This window comes from Cricetulus griseus, chromosome 8, assembly GCF_003668045.3.
Source record: "Cricetulus griseus strain 17A/GY chromosome 8, alternate assembly CriGri-PICRH-1.0, whole genome shotgun sequence".
In the NCBI taxonomy this organism is placed as follows: Eukaryota; Metazoa; Chordata; class Mammalia; order Rodentia; family Cricetidae; genus Cricetulus; species Cricetulus griseus.
This window is the reverse complement of record NC_048601.1, coordinates 23,788,907-23,805,226: the sequence shown is the minus strand read 5'-3', so window position 1 is coordinate 23,805,226 and position 16,320 is coordinate 23,788,907. Positions and strand designations below refer to the sequence as shown.

The following is a 16,320-nucleotide window of genomic DNA, read 5'->3' as shown; positions in this document are numbered from 1 at the left end:
CTGTGTAGCTTTGGAGCCTATCCTGGCACTCGCTCTGGAGACCAGGCTGGCCTTGAACTCACAGAGATCTGCCTGCCTCTGCCTCCCGAGTGCTGGGATTAAAGGCGTGCGCCACCAACGCCCGACATTACTGTAATTTTTTAAAGACAGCATCTCATGTGACCCAGGTTGATTCTCCTACCTCCACTCCCCTAGTGCTAAAATTACAGATTCATCTCACCACACCCAGGTGGCACCATGTATTTCTGAGAGTATATATCACAGCTCTTGGTCATCAGGAAGGAAGCCTGGCCTAGTCCCTTGACTGGGGTCTGCGGATCACACACCTCTGGCAGGCAAATGAAGGGGGCAATTTGGAAATAAAGACACAGAGGGCCTCCAAGCACAGGTTTGATGGGAACTCCCTCCCCCTTCAGAAGTGACAGCTTCTCCTACACCACCTTGTCACATCCATCCTGCCACCCTGTTACTGTTTACTGTTACTGTTACACATGCCTGCCCACCCCATGGGTCCCATCCCTAGGAGACAAAACTGCCATCAAAGCCTGTACAACTAAGTGGACAACTCCTAGTTGTCGACGTTACTGTTTGCTTCGCAAAAGAATACTATAGCCGTCCTCCCCGCCCAGCCTTCAAACGCCCATGGGAATGAGTGGCTCGCCAGCCTGTTAAGGGGACTCTTACACGGCCCCCCAAAAGCAAGCACCTAAAGCTCCGGTCACACCCACCCTTTCTGTTGCAGAATTTCCACCTTTGCTCCTCCCTTATCAGCTAGCTGCAGCCACATAGGCCTACAGCCTGCAGCACCCCTCCCAGCCTCACCCACAGGCCGTTGCACCCTTGAGGTACCCCCCATTCTTGCCCACTGAACTATCACATCCCTCACGGGGATGAGTAGCACCCACAAACCTGGGAAGAAGCCTGACCCTGAGCTACATGGGGTGTGAGTGGTGGGGGGGTGAGGCGGGTCTTGGATGCTGTTCAGAGCGCTGCCGTCCTCTGGGGGAGGGGAACAGTATGTGCAGACCTACAACTGAGTCCAGCTTTGGCTGGGAAGGTGAAATGCCACCGTCCAGTCTCCTCCATGCTCAGTCTACAGAAGGCAGAGATGCCTCCCTGCCCCAGGCCCACCTGGTGGGTATGCCGCATCTGCCTTCCTGGCCTCTAGCCCACCATCCCAGAACCCTCACAGCCAGCTGCACGCCTTTAATCCCAGCACTAGGGAGGCAGATGCAGGTGGATCTCTGTGAGTCTGAGGTCAGCCTGGTCTACAGAGCGAGTGCCAGGACAGCCAGGACTATTTCACAGAGAAACCCTATCTTGAGAAACAAAAAAAGGAAGGAAGGAAGGAAGGAAGGAAGGAAGGAAGGAAGGAAGGAAGGAAGGAAGGAAGGAAGGAAGGAAACAACAGCGTGCGGTCACCACATCAAGTCATGCTAAGATTATTTTCCCTGTGCAGTACAGTTGCCAAGCCTGTTTTTTTCATTTGTTTTTATGTGCATTGGTGTTTTGTCTGCATGTGTCTGTGTAAAGGTGTCGGATCTTCTGGAACTGGAGTTGTAGACAGGTGTGAGCTGCCATGTGGGTGCTGGGAATTGAACCTGGGTCCTCTGGAAGAGCGGTCAATTCTTTTAACCAATGAGCCATCTCTTCAGTCTCAGCCAAGCCTGGTCTCAGTCTCCTGAGTTCAAGCAATTCTCCTGCCTCCTGTAGTAGCTAGGATTACAGGATCAGGTCAAATACACTCAACTTTACACTGGAATTTTAAACTGAGTGGCCTGAGCTTTTAGGGTTTTTAGGTTTTCAGTCTTGTAGTAACTTAGAAAAGGGTGTTTCTTTCTGCTGCTGGTGGGGGGGGAGGGTCCTATGTAAAGGCCCAGGTGCAGGGGCATGTGGGGAATACAGCCAAAGCAAACTTAAGCAACTTGAACAGGGGCAACAGGGGAACATCAACACTGCCCCAAGCAGCAGAATACCCATGAGGTTTGTCCCTCCTGCTGCTCACTAGCTACTCTTTCATGTTATACTGACATCCAGAGTGAACAGTGAATGCTGAAAATAGAGCCCACAACCTCTGCACACACACACACACACACACACACACACACACACACACACACACACACACACCCCGCCTCAAAGTCTCTGGGTAAGCTGATGCTGCTAAATGTGTGCTTATTGTTTTGTGGATTCCATAGACTGGAGGGTCCAGGACAAGCAGGCTTGCCAGGGCAGCTTGGCAAAGCCTATCCATCACCAGCATGAGTGTCGAGCATGTTCCCATCTGTGCTGAGGAAGCAGCATGTGAAGGGCACCTTAGGCTGCTTCAGAGCACGCCTGCCTGATTTTACTCTCACTTCTGGAAGCCAACATCATCCCTGACTAGGAATGTGAGGCCGAACCATCCAGTGACTTCTGAGCTACCCATCTAGCGCCGGACCCAGGATTTCTCATCAGGAATGGGGAAAGGGGTTACAGAAGATGCAGAGGGTACCACACCTCCTCCCTCACTGACAGCTGCCCAGCCTCTCAATGCTTGGCAAGGCCTTAAGACTGCAGATGATGGGGCCCCTGCCTTGGCATTTCATATGTCCTAGATAATAAGAGTCGGCTCTGAAGAGGCCAGTAAAAACTAAGTCCTGAGAAGGCCCAGGAAAGTCTACAAAGGCTACGGGCATTTACAAAGGCAAAGAGCGAGCATTAAGGTGTAACAGAATTTAGCTCCCTACAGTAGGTCATCCGCTTCATACTTAGAAGACAACCTTCCCTTCCTTTCCTCCTCCCTCACCCAAGCAGAACACCAAGAATCACGTCCCACAGAGCTGTGCAAGTTACTCTGAAGGGAACAAGGGGCACGCGTTTAAACACTCCTGTTCCTGGTTTCGGTCTTTTTCAAAAGTGGCAAGAAGAAAATCATTTTGTCCCAAGTCAGAAATGTTGGGGTTCCCTCACACACCTTTTTTCCAAAGTAAATGACTGCAATTTCATTTCATTTACCAGCTAAAGCCTGGGGCAGGAAGTGGGGGGGGAGGGATACATCTTAGAACTCATGTCCCATAGGCTGAGATTCAGTGAGAGAGAAGACAGCAAAAGGGAAGGCGTGTCATGACGACAGGTCTCACGTGCTGTGTCCGTAGTTCTCTTGTAGACTGGCATCCTCACGAAGCTGGCAGGGACGGCAAGGAAAGACAGCGTACTGGGCCTCAAGTTTAAGACAGTGATAGCAGGTGGCCCTCTGGCCCCACACTGCTCTCCCTCCAGGCCAGTGCTGGTCCTGGGGGAGCGCTGAGTAGCCCCAGTTGGCATGCAGGAGAATCCCACTGGGTCTAAGGCAGATTCCCTGTGATCGATGCCTGCTGCTACCTGAGTAGAGCAGCCACTTAGCAACAATAGCTACAGGAGGGGCACCAGCTTCAAAAACAATCGGGCCACAGTTCCCATTGATGCTAAGTGCCCTGGTGCTCGGTACTGTGGCACCGGAACATCAAGTCTTATTTTTGATAGCTGTGAATAGAGAGGTGCAATGGGAGAGCAACTAGGGCCAGCATGAACAATGAAATCTAACGCATACATCCAGATAGCAGTGCCGGTGCAGCTTCTCCTGATAGGAGAACCCTGCCAAAACACCCACCTGGCCCCAACACACAGTTATAGCAGGACCTCCTGCCAGTGCACCCAAAACCAAAGTGGCAAAAGCAGCTAGCTGACAGGCAAGATGGCATGCGTGCAGAGGGAGACATCAGACAGCTGGCCCGCTGTTGCGCACCTGAAAGCACAGACAGACTCTGCTACCCTGGGCCTTCTCCAGCACTCACCCATGCATGCTCTTGGCTCGCCGGAAGGGGCCAGGAAACATCTAACCAGAAGCTCTCCCATTGCCTGGGCTTCCCCCTTTCCTCACTGCTAGCTAATCAGAATCCTCTTTCCAAAATGTTCCTGGCATCAGGTCCCTTCCTCTTTATCTTCAATGCCAACATCCTTTGTCATGCTACATCTGAATTACTGCCAACTGCTGGGGGTGTGCAAACTCCAACCCGAGGCCAAATCCAACCTCCAAGTTAACGATGTATTTTCTATAATTTAAATGATTGAGGGGAAATCAAAACAAGATTCACTTTTATAATAGATGAAAGTTACATGAAATTCTTATTTCATGAATAACAGCTTCAGTGGTCTGTGGCCACACCCATCTGCTCTGCGTTATCTTCAACGCCATTCACAATATTCCTGGAACACTGTCCTCTGAGAATAGGCAAAGCCATTACCATCAGGAGACCCTCACAAGATTGGACCTATTAACAGTCCCTTGTGGAACTGGGGATTCCCAGCTGTGTGTAATCCTGCCCCAGCTGTGTGTGGTAGGAAAATACTCCAGCATATAAGTGGAAGGCTGGAGCTGGGGAGATGGCTCAGCAGTTAAGAGCACAGGCCACGCCGGGCTGTGGGTGGTGGCTCACGCCTTTAATCTCAGCACTCGGGAGGCAGAGGCAGGTGGATCTCTGTGAGTTCGAGACCAGCCTGGTCTACAAGAGCTAGTTCCAGGACAGCCTCCAAAGCCACAGAGAAACCCTGTCTCGAAAAACAAAACAAAACAAAACAAAAAGAGCACAAGCCACTCTGGCCGCTCTTCCAAAGGACCGGGGTTCAATTTCAGCACCACATGGCAGTCTACAACTATCTGTAACTCCAGTTCCAGGGGACATGGCGTCCTCACCCAGACGTACATGCAGGCAAAATCCCAATGAACATAAAAATAAAGAAGAGGTGGAAGGTTGGCTGGGGTGGGGACTCTGCTGCAGCTTGGGGGGGGGGGTGGTGTCATCCGCCCACACCGAAATGGAAATTTCTAGTGATGCGACTGTTTTGGTCGCATCACTTATGACCCATCCTATAAGTAAGCCCAATGTACTCCCAAGATGAACACAGGTGAAATTCCTTCAGTTGGCAGTTGCCTCTCTATCTGGAGAACATCAAATCTGTCAGGAAAAGGCAGACAGCACCACAAAGCATCAGAAAGACCCAGCTCCCAGGACTGAAAATGCTCCTTTCCCAGCCCACACAGAAAGTGTGCCGACCCCTCCCACTGCGACCCTGCTCTCCCCTCTCTCCTACCCTGTTACCTGTCTTCCAGTGACTTCCAATCTGTTACTCTGGGTGTACCCCACCTCCATAGACTCACTGCCTGCCTGCCTGTAAGGTGTGCGGAGGCATACACGGACCCTGGGAACAAACCGGCTCCATGCACTTGCTCATGGCCGTGCTCATCTTCTAGAAAGACCGTCTCAGCTGGCCACTAGCCTGCCTTTCAGGGCTCTGGGAAGAATTCCTGGCTCCTCTTCTCAGCTCAAATTGCACCCTACATCTACCCTCATCACAGCTCTGACGACACTTTGAGGGAGTCACCTATTTGTGTGTCTGTCTCCCCAGCTACACCAAGATTCCACAGGGAGAGGAATGCAGCTTACTCACCTCCAAGCACCCAGGCAGAGCCTAGCACAGCGGTTCAGGCTCAAGGAATGATGCTCAGCTCCCAGCCAGCAGGCTACCCCTCACTACCTACACCATCATTCCGGGTTTACTCTCAACTCTGAGCTACTGCTTCCGTTGTGTACCCTTTTCTATGTGCTATCCATGTATCCATGTACCCAGTGGCCTTGCACTGCAACCTACCAGAGGCAATGCACTTAAAATGGACTGTCCCTCTCCCAGGAGCTATTAGCTGCCAATATCAACTTCCTGGGCTTTCACATCCACCTCCCCTGGCTATGTGGGGATTCAGCCCGGCTCAAGCTCACACAGAGCTGTGCATGCTGTCCTAACTGCTGTGAGTTCATAGAGCCGCTGCCCTGATGGCACTGGATGACAATGTTTCCTTGTATTCATCCACAGCCTCTGGCTTTTATACTTTTCCCCCGCCTTTCTCCAGCAATGATCCCTGAGCCTCAGGAGAAGGGGGTGCAGCACGGATGTTCTTGATGAGCAGGAAAAAAAAAAAAAGACACAGAGTTGGGTGGGAAGAGAAGGGGAGACAGATATGGGAGTTGTTGGGGCAGGGGTGAATATAGTCAAAACATTATAAAACTTGTCAAAAAACAATTTTTAAAAAAATGTGTAAAGTGTGGGGGGAAAGCAGTCTTTCCTAAGCGAGCAAACATTTATATAAACAAGTTAAAGATTTTTTTTAAAGGGCCTTCTTCTCAACTAAACAATCATCAATGACCAGGCTGCATATGAATCACACACCCCTTTGTAGGCCAGGGGTCAGTGTGGACCAGGGTCAAACCTGAGGTAGCTCTCCTTCATGTACTGCGTGTCCTTAGTCCATGCTAGAGTTTCTATGCCCTCACCTGTGAAATCCAGATGACACAGAACTAACCATGCATGCATCACCTAAACAAACACTGGGCAGGGCACACAACTGATTCTCAGTTTATAGCCGTAATTACCCTTGTTTTTCCCAATCAATGGCTCATACTATTTTTGCCTTTACACACACACACACACACACACACACACACACGCAACTCACATGCGCATACACACATATACACAGGTACACACATACACACTCACATATACACATGCACACACAGCCTGCGTTCGTACTTTATCTTCTGAAGCAGGCAGGATCACGAGCAGTGACAGCATACATTGCCATGAACCTACCCTTGTCCTAAAACCCAGTACAGTGAAGCAGGTCAAGAGGCCTGATCAATAAGTTAATGAATATATGGTTTCAGGAAGTTTAAAAGATTCCTAGGAGGAGAGGGAACGCTGAGCAGCAGGGAACGAGGCAGGCAGTAATCAGAGAGCCAGCAGACAATTAGAAGGGAGCAGGTGAAGTCAACCTTGGATGGGACTGCAGGAGAGGCCCGGTGGCAGCTGGGTTCCTCCTTAAACCTGGTACTGCTCAAGCTTCCTGTCCAGGACTCTGCACAGAAACCCGCTCCTGGCTCACTGCACAGCCGAACCCACACACATGCTGCCCAAGGCTGCTCCCTACCTGAGAGGAATCCCAGAGCCCCAGGCCTGCGCTCCAAGTTCAGAAGCAGAGGCACAACGGCCACTGTGTGGCCACCATGTGCTTGGTGGCATTCTACCTGCCTGTAACCGTGAAGCAGAGGCATGCCATCCACTACCCCAACGACCCACACGAGGTCATAGGCTCAGGTCTGGGGTCAGAACCCGTGCTCTTACCCACCACACAATCCGGTGCCTCTACTCTTGAGTTATAGCCACTATGTGTGAGCTGAGTGAGCTCAGGCAAGTCACCTAGCCTCTCCAAGCCTTTATGCTCCCACACATTCAGTGGGTATCACATAACTATGCATACGTAGTGTAAAGAGAAAAAGAGACCATAACATAAAGGGTGCTTCTAAAACAGACACCAGGAGATGGGTTCCTTTTCCAACCCTCAGCCTAACATTTTTTCAGCCAAATAAATCCCTCTGCCACCTTTACTACGGGGGACCTATCGATGCCACTCTGATTGCCCTGCCTTTTGCATATGCTCAAGTATTTTAGAGCCCACCAGGAGCTTGCAAAATAACCTGGAAACAAACAAAAGGCAGGTAACTATACATGCTATGCATGAGGAGGCAGCACAGTTGGAGAAGATGGCACAGACAACTTCTGGCGTGCCGATGAATAGTGCATGAGCACAAGCTGGGACAGCCAGCCCCTGCCAACACAGCATACACTCTGACTGACAGCCCGTGACGGTACCTAGCTCTACCACGCCAGCAAGTCAAGATGACAGGCCAGGGAAGTTAAAGGCCAGGTCCAGCAGTTCAGTGCCTCTGAGGCTGCGTATATAGTAGTGGAATAAAGAGGTAAAGGCGGGTAAAAGTGGCAGGCAAGCAACGGAGGTGGCTCACACCACAGGCCTCTGGAATCTGAGTTCAAGGCCAGCCTGGCCACATAATAAGACCCCGTTTCAAAATCCAAAACAAAAACAAAAAGACAGGCAGTCATTTGTGCCAATGGTAGAAGATCAGGATGCTTGAAGGTCATATACACACACAAAACGTGTTCCTAGGGCTGGAGAGATGGCTCAGCAGTTAAGAGCACTGACTGTTCTTCCAGAGGTCCTGAGTTCAATTCCCAGCAACCACATGGTGGCTCACAACCACCTTGAATGAGATCTGCATGCAGGCAGAAGACTGTATACATAAATAAATAAAATCTTAAAAAAAAAAAAAGAAAAAAAAAAAAAAAAACGTGTTCCTAGATAAGGAATTATGTCACAAAATTCCTTTACCATGATGAAGTCCACTTAAGCCAAGAACTATAGACAGGCACGACTTTATTGGAGGGGACACTGCCCTACACCACCTTTAAGCCCGAGAGCACGGCTCTGGGATTGCTGGTCAGAGAAAAACTCTTCAGAAGCAGTGTGGACCAAACTTGTTCACCGAATGGAATCAAGTCAGTACCCAAGGGGCAGAGGCTGGAAGACGCTTGACTTGCTTCCAGGATATACAAGCCATTTCCACTAGAATGGACCTAAGTGGCCCAAAGGTCTTGGAAAACAGACTTAAAACACAAGCAAAACTGCAATTCACTGAGCACACTCAGCACTGAAAGGTCCAAGAAGGCCTTTGTTCACATCAGCCCTCAAATACAGCAGTGGCCTCAAAAGGTGGAGGCTTGGGAGAGGAGTCTGAAACACCACCACCAGGCTCCACCCAGGCTCCGAGGTCATAGCAGGAACAGTGTTGCAGTGGTGGCAGCAAAGAAGCCCCGCAATCTTAACACGGTTCTAAACCCAAGTGACCATGAGGATTGTCAGAACACCTGGGAGAGGGTGTGGCCGGCAGCTCGTCCTCTAGGAAGATCTGCACTGCCGATGGAGTACCTGTTTCTCATCTTGGCAAGCAGCGGCTGGGCATGGACAAGAGCACTAGCCAACAGATCCCCAGTGGTGATGGACTCAATGGCAGTCCACGGGAAGGGGAGGTGGCCGGGCCCTTCCTGCAGCCAAGATCCTTGGGGAAGGGCTACAAAACAACCCAACCCTATACAAACATCCCAGCCACAACCACAGGGGGCAGGTTAAGTCTAGAAAGCCTCAGTATAATATGCAGGAGACAAGCAGGCCAATCTAGGAAAGCATTGCGCTGCAACCGTGTATATGCTTGCCACTCCAAGTTCAGGGGTCCTGACCAGTTAAATCAAGTATCAGCATACATGATGGCGTAGTGCTTTTGTGCTGCCCCTACAAATATGGTAGATTTCTGCAGCCTCTGTAGAAGTTCTTCAATGAACATGTCAAGTGTGAGTGTGTCACCACCTGGAGCCCTCAGGGAAATTCCCTGCTCCTCCTTGCTTTCTGGCTCTCTGAGTGTGACATAGGCCCAGGAGCTCTCCTTATCCGGCCTTCTCTACCAGAGCCGGGCTCACAGCGTTCAGTGAATCCTAGGACTTGACTCAACTTAACCCTGTCTATTTCCTCTTCAATCCCCCTTGTTTTGCTTCCTCAATGGTTCATCTTATATGACGGTAATTATAGGCTCGGCTTATGCAACCTACTGGCTTTATGGATATGACCTTTCTGGAACAGTGAGTGTCCGTACTGTAAAACGGGGAAGGGGGAAAAAACGGTGTCCATAAAGCATCTGACCCAGAGAATGGGCACTTGGTAAGCAGTATCTATGGTGGCTGCTCCGCTATCACTGACCTTCAGGCCCACTTGTTCAGAGGCACTTAAAATACCAAAGACAGAAAGTTGGCCCCACCCCACCTCCACCTCTGCAAGGCTGGTTTTGAGAATAGCCTACCTGTTTTGAAAACAAACTGACAGAATTCAAGTCTCTAGTTAAATACTTCCCTTTTCCATATTCGAAGGGAAATAAGTAAATCCAATTGGTCAAGGCCCAACTGGGTCTAAAGCTCCACTCTAAAAAAGTCCACTTGCCAATTAATCATACACAGCGGTAGGCTTCCAGCCTACCTCCTATCCATAAAGAAAATAAGATAATGCCAACTGATTTGGTCTTGAGCCTTGGGAATGATGAACCCATGCCAGGACCAGGAGATGGTTCATCGGGGAAAAGTACTTGTTGCACAAGCCTGACCACCAGAATTTGATCCCTGGAATCCACAATGAAAGGAGAGAACCAACTCCCCAAAGCTGCCCTCTTAGCTTCCCGTGTGTGCCTTTGTGTGAACACACTATACACCATTAACCTGTACACACACACACACACACACACACACACACCACCATTAACCTGTACACACACACACACTACACCATTAACCTGTACACACACACACACACACACACACACACACCACCACCATTAACCTGTAAACACACACACACTACACCATTAACCTGTACACACACACATACACACACTATACACCATTAACCTCTACACACACACACTATACACCATTAACCTCTACACACACATACACACACTATGCACCATTAACCTCTACACACACACATACACACACTATACACCATTAACCTGTATACACACACATACTATATACACCACTAACCTCTACACACACACACACTATATACCATTAACCTCTACACACACAAACATACTATATATCATTAACCACTACACACACATACACACACACTATACATCATTAACCTCTACACACACATACACACACACAATACACCATTAACCACTATATATACATATACACAAAGTGAGAGAAAATAAAATCACCAAAAATTTAAAAAGGAGAAACACCAGGCCAAATAAAACAAAACAAAACAAGACAGACGAAAAATGCCATGCTCAACAATTCCTTGATCCCACAGCACAGACCATGGCCCCTGCAGATCTTTCTACTGCCCCGTGCAGTCCTCCAAATGTTCCAGAATGGAACACTTAAAAGAAATATGGCCAGACATGGAGGGACACATCTTTAATCCCAACTCCTTCAATCGGGAGGCAGAGGCAGGAGGAGCTCTAAGTTCAAATTCAACCCTGTCAACATAGTAAGTTCCAGGCCTAGGGTGATTTAGTGAGACCCTGCCTCAAAACAAACAAAAAAGTAAATAAATGAGTAAACCTGATGCTACTTAACCCATTTCCTGAAGGCATTTCAGTTAGGTGACTCTAGAGGGAAGGGAGAAGTGTGGATATAGTTTTTTAAAGTCACAGGAGTTGCCAGCCGGTGGTGGCATATGCCTTTAATCCCAGCACATGGGAGGCAAAGACAGGAGGATCTCTTGAGTTCAAGGCCAGCCTGGTCTACAGAGTGAGTTCCAGGACAGCCAGGTGACACAGAGAAAAAGTAGTCACAGGAGTCTGAGGGCACAGGTGCAGAGCGAAGGCCTGCAGGAGAACCCCGATACCGCCACCCTTAGTCGAAAGAGGGATGGATGGTAAGGGCACTTCTTCCTGCTCCGTTGGCTGCACCCAGGCTGGCTTAAGACTGCAGTCAGGGCTCTCCACTGTCTGCCACCATGGTCATGTGATCAGGACTGTTAATAGCCCACAGCTCCAGCAGGCTGCTCTCCCCACCTCTCTCTTTCCCATTCCTGAACCCTGGAATCCCTAATCACAGGGCAGCTGGGGGAGGGGGAGGTACTGTCCCCCTCCTCCCCAGGCTTCCAAGGTGGAAAGCCTTCCCAGGCTCCACAGGCAGAGGCAAAAAGACAAGGCAGGTTGGATCAAACAAAGTAGAACTTCGTCAGTTTAAATGGTGCTGGGGTTCAAGTGTCCTACCACAGGGCCACGCCCACAGTCCTGAACATCTATTTTAAAGCAGTAAGGAAAAGTCAATGGCAGTGACTAGTTAGCCACGGCCATGTTGTCTCCTTCCCAGAATTAGTCTTTCACCACATACACAATGTAACAGCACAGGCAGACCCTCCCAGTGCAGGGAGCCCCCTCCACCGGCCACCATCCCCTCCCTCAATCCCACAGCCAGGAGCTACAGGAGGAAGCAGCATTTGACAAACACAAAAGGGCTCCACTGCTCTCAACAGAGCTCTTCCTGGTCAGCAGAAGCTTCCAGGAACGCCCAACCTTCACTGAGGTAAAACCTAGTCCCCCCTCCCATCTTTACTCTGATGATCTCTTCCTCTTTTTGTTTGTTTGTTGTTGTTGTTTTCGCAACAGGGATTCTCTGTATAGCCTGTATAGCCGAGGCTGTCCAGGAATTTACTGTAGACCAGGCTGGCCTTGAACTCAAGAGATTGGCCTGCCTCTGCCTCCTGAGTGCTGGGATTAGAGGTGAGGGCCACCAACACCCGGCTTCATAGGTTTGTTTGTTTGTTTGTTTGTTTGTTTAAGATGAAGTAGTCTGCCCTCTAATGCAAATCTAATTAGCCAATGGAGACTGGTCTTTCAACAGCAGGGCTAGAGAAACTGCCTTCCTGTCCTCAGTAGTCACATCTGCACCCCTTCAGACAGCTAAGCCACCCTTAAGAAAACAGCTAGCTGATCATGTATGACTGAGCCTCACGGGGACAGCAATGTCATTCTGCCTAATGGTGTATCTAAGCGCCCAAGGTGTGTGACATCCAACGTGCCCCGCCCAGTCCCTATGCATGAGAGGACTGTGAAAAATGGAGCCAAAGACGACGATGCCAGAGGGATTGACTGGAAGAAGAGGGAAAGTCCACTCAATGAACTTAGGTAAATTTCCAAACAAAGTCCCCTCCAATTCCTACAAAACTAGATAATGTGATGTGTTATCTGTCAGGAAGCAGGTGTTCAGCTTTCCAGAGAAAGCAGGCAAGGAGCACCTGCCTTTCTGCAGACCTTAGCAAAAGCACCAGGTCTCCAATGCTACAATTTCAACCAGGGAAAGGTGACAGGGACTGAGCACTGGGGTGGGCTTCGGGTCTGAGGAACAGTTAGCTCCCCGCCCCTGAACCACGTCCATTCTCTCTGGTCCTAATCGTCCTGTCTGGTTTTATCAAATACTTCACACTCCCCAAATTTAAATGTATTTTTTAGTTGTTTCCCCCCTAAAATAATGACTGTTCACTGCAGAAAGTGGGGGTGGGGTAGAGATTATAACAGGTGTCAGGACCCCAAAATCTGCCCATTAGTCACCACTGTACCATGGGGCTAGGATAATACTCTCCAGAGAAAGCCAGGGCTTTCTGTCACTTCCTTGCCCTGGGATCTCATCAATCCCTAGTTTGTCCTATGAAACGGGGAATACCTAGAATAAGTTATACCCAGCTATGAGGAGTAAACAGCCGGTGTGCACCTAGCAAGGCACCGACCAGCAATCAAAGAGTAATGACATCGCTTACCAGCAATCAGAAAAGTACAATGGGCTGCCACAAACACTTCGGTACCTAAAAACAAGAGGGGTGTGGGCGTGTTTCCCTCCAGAGGCATCAGTGGAATAAAACACAAAAAAATTCAAATCAAGGATCAATGAATTTGTACTCAGAGCCAATCACATCACTTCTGTTTCTTCATCTATAAATCGGGAAACACTGTACTACAATTTGACTACATTGCAGTCAAGTAAGAATCAACAAGATGGGACTGGGGGTGTGGCTCAGTGGTAGAGCACTGGCCGCACTGAGAGAGGCCCAAGCACCTGCCTCCACAGAGGACCGACTGGTGAAGAAAAAGTTCACCTCTTCAAAGAAAGCACCTGAATCCAGAGTCTGGCTTCTGTACAAATGTCACGCCCAATATCATGCAACATAAACAAACCAATGATGGTTCCTATTTTCCCAAGTACATTAGCTCTGATAGCCTTTTAATCTGCTCATAGGACCAGTTGCAAGAAGGGAGGAGGCAAACGGTGGCTCCCTGCCGAGCCCAGAACAGAGTCCACGAAAGCTACTCCTGCCTGCTGGTCCAGCTTCAGCCGTCCTGGCCACTTCTCAGATGTCACTGTCTGGAAAAATTAAGTAATGATTCTAGTTCTACTTGGGCATATCAATCCACTGAGTAAAATCCTCACCTACAAGAGTAATCAACACTCAGGAGGCAGAGGCAGGTGGATCTCTGTGAGTTCCAGGCCAGCATGGTCTACAGAGTGGAGTTCCAGAACAGATCAAAGAAGGTCAAGTCTCCAGAAGACAAAAGTTTGACTCCCAGCACCAAAGGGACCAGCACATATGTGGCACACACAGAGACATTCTCATTCTCTCTCTCTCTCTCTCTCTCTCTCTCTCTCTCTCTCTCTCTCTCTCTCACACACACACACACACACACACACACCTGTAAATAAAAATAAATATTTAAAATGCAGCATACTGCTGGGTGTAGTGGGTCACACCTGCCATCTCTGCACTCATGAAGTAGAGGCAGGCAGGAGGAGCTCCCTTGCCACAAAGCAGAATCAAGCAGGCCATCCTTGGCTGTACAGGAGTTCAAGGCTAGCCCAGGCTATACAAGGCCCTATCTTTAAAAAAGAGAAAGAAAGAAGAGAAAAGAAAGCAAAAGAGGGAACACACAAGGGTCAGTGGTAGTGGTAATCCCAGCACTGAGTAAGCTCAGGCAGAAGGCTGGAGAGTGAGGAGCCAGCCTGGGTTACTTAGCAAGTTAAGGCCAGACTGGAATACACAGAAAGAGATCCTGTCTCTAAACAAAACAAACAACAAACTATAACAACAACAAAAAAAAATGCATGAGACAGATGGAAAACCTCAATTTTCCTTCTTTAATTTCTCCTAGTCCAGAAGTGTTTCGCTTACAACCTCCTATTAAAATGTCTAGAAAGCACGACGTGGGAGAGGGAGGGAGAGGAGCTGATCTCCAGTTCAGGGAGAGGAGGGCTGGAGGCCCAACTCCATCCCCAGCCAGGTCTTCCAATCAAAGAGGGCTTACTAACACCTACCATGTACTCTCAGCACTGTGCAAAAAAACACCTACTATGTCCTCAGCACTTCGAGAAATACTTTTCTGACATTATTTTCTCTCCCACATCTAGAAACCACAGGATACAAACATCCTGGTAGGGAGAGAGCCCCAACCAATTGGCAGTCAAGTTTTAGACTTCTCAAAAGTTGGTGCTATCCTAAACACAGAAAAGAGCTGGAGCTGAGGAACCACCCACCAGACACTGTCTTAGCTATAATTCTGAAATCAACTCATGCTACATAGTAGACACCATTAAAAGACACTTAAGACTTTTACAACATAGAGCATAAGAAAAGCTCACTGTAAGGCTAAAATAACTGACTTGAGTGCATGTGGAGATCAAGTATGAAATTTATGATATCCTCTTAAAGGCCTTTGGGAGATGGGCTCACAGAAGGCAGCCACAATGAACAGTATCCTTTGTAACCCGGTCATGAGTGAACTTACTCCTGCTGGCAGCAGCAATCTGTAAGATGTCTTTCTATCATAAAATCCCACTCTCACCATCATCCCAAATGGTTGTGTATGTGGCAAATAGTCAAATGGGGCCAAACACACACTGATGTCCTGGTATTTAAATGCTATTCTCTGCATCCACAGCACACTTTAAATAAACAAATACCACGTCTGCAATGATCTCCGTTGCTCTCTGCATTAATCCATTTCACACAAGCCATAATTAATGTCTGACTTAAGCATTAAAATCAAAGCGATACGGATGTGGTGTGTATTCTTGGAAATAACTTTCTGTCTCCAGACTCGGGAGAAAAAAAAAAATCAGCAAGGATACAAGGTTGACCCACGACCCCAGTTGTGCTGCGGCGCCTGAAGGACCCCCCTCTTCCCAGCAACAATTGTGAAAGAGCTGGATGATGCGATCCCTGCCAAGCAGAGACGCCAAAACCTGCAATCGGCCATCACGCCGGCTGGCTGTCTGAGAACATCAGACAAACCCATATCTGGGTAGGGCTGGCTCTCCAAGGTTATTCTTGAGCGAGGGATGTCTAGTGTGCCACGGGGACCTCCAACAGTGTTGTCACTTTGTAAGGCAGTTAGGAAGGGGGGCGGCGCTGAGATAAGCTTCGGTGGCTGCCTGCACCCCACTCAGTCTACCACCAGACGGAAATGTCAAGAGTTCCCTCATGGCCACCTGCCATGACGACCTCGGCAACCTACACACTGAGCCGGCTGGGCTCCAGACTGGAGACATGGGGGAGCGCAACCCCACTGCCCAGGCTGGGTCTTCGCCCCTACAAAGCCTCCTTGGGCACACCCAGCCCCAGACACTCAGTCCCTCTCCCACTAGCGAGACGGCTCACTTGAGTTCCCCCAGGGCGCGACCTGACCTAGCACCCGATTCCTGGAGGTCAGGGACCCGGACAACCGGCCCGGCAGCGCGGGAAGCGCAGAGGGGCTTCCTCGCCAGCGCCCGGGACGCACGCGTCCGCCAAAGGAAGGCTCCAGGCACAAGGCGGGCCGGGGCCCCGGGGCTGCCCGA

General features: G+C 49.5%; 1 protein-coding gene across 12 annotated transcripts in view; it reads right to left on the bottom strand.

Annotated features, from left to right (window-relative positions):
- The window catches only part of Mical3 (microtubule associated monooxygenase, calponin and LIM domain containing 3), a 181,762-nt gene that overhangs the window by 165,152 nt on the left and 290 nt on the right, over positions 1–16,320 (bottom strand). The gene's annotated exons all lie outside the window — the stretch shown is intronic.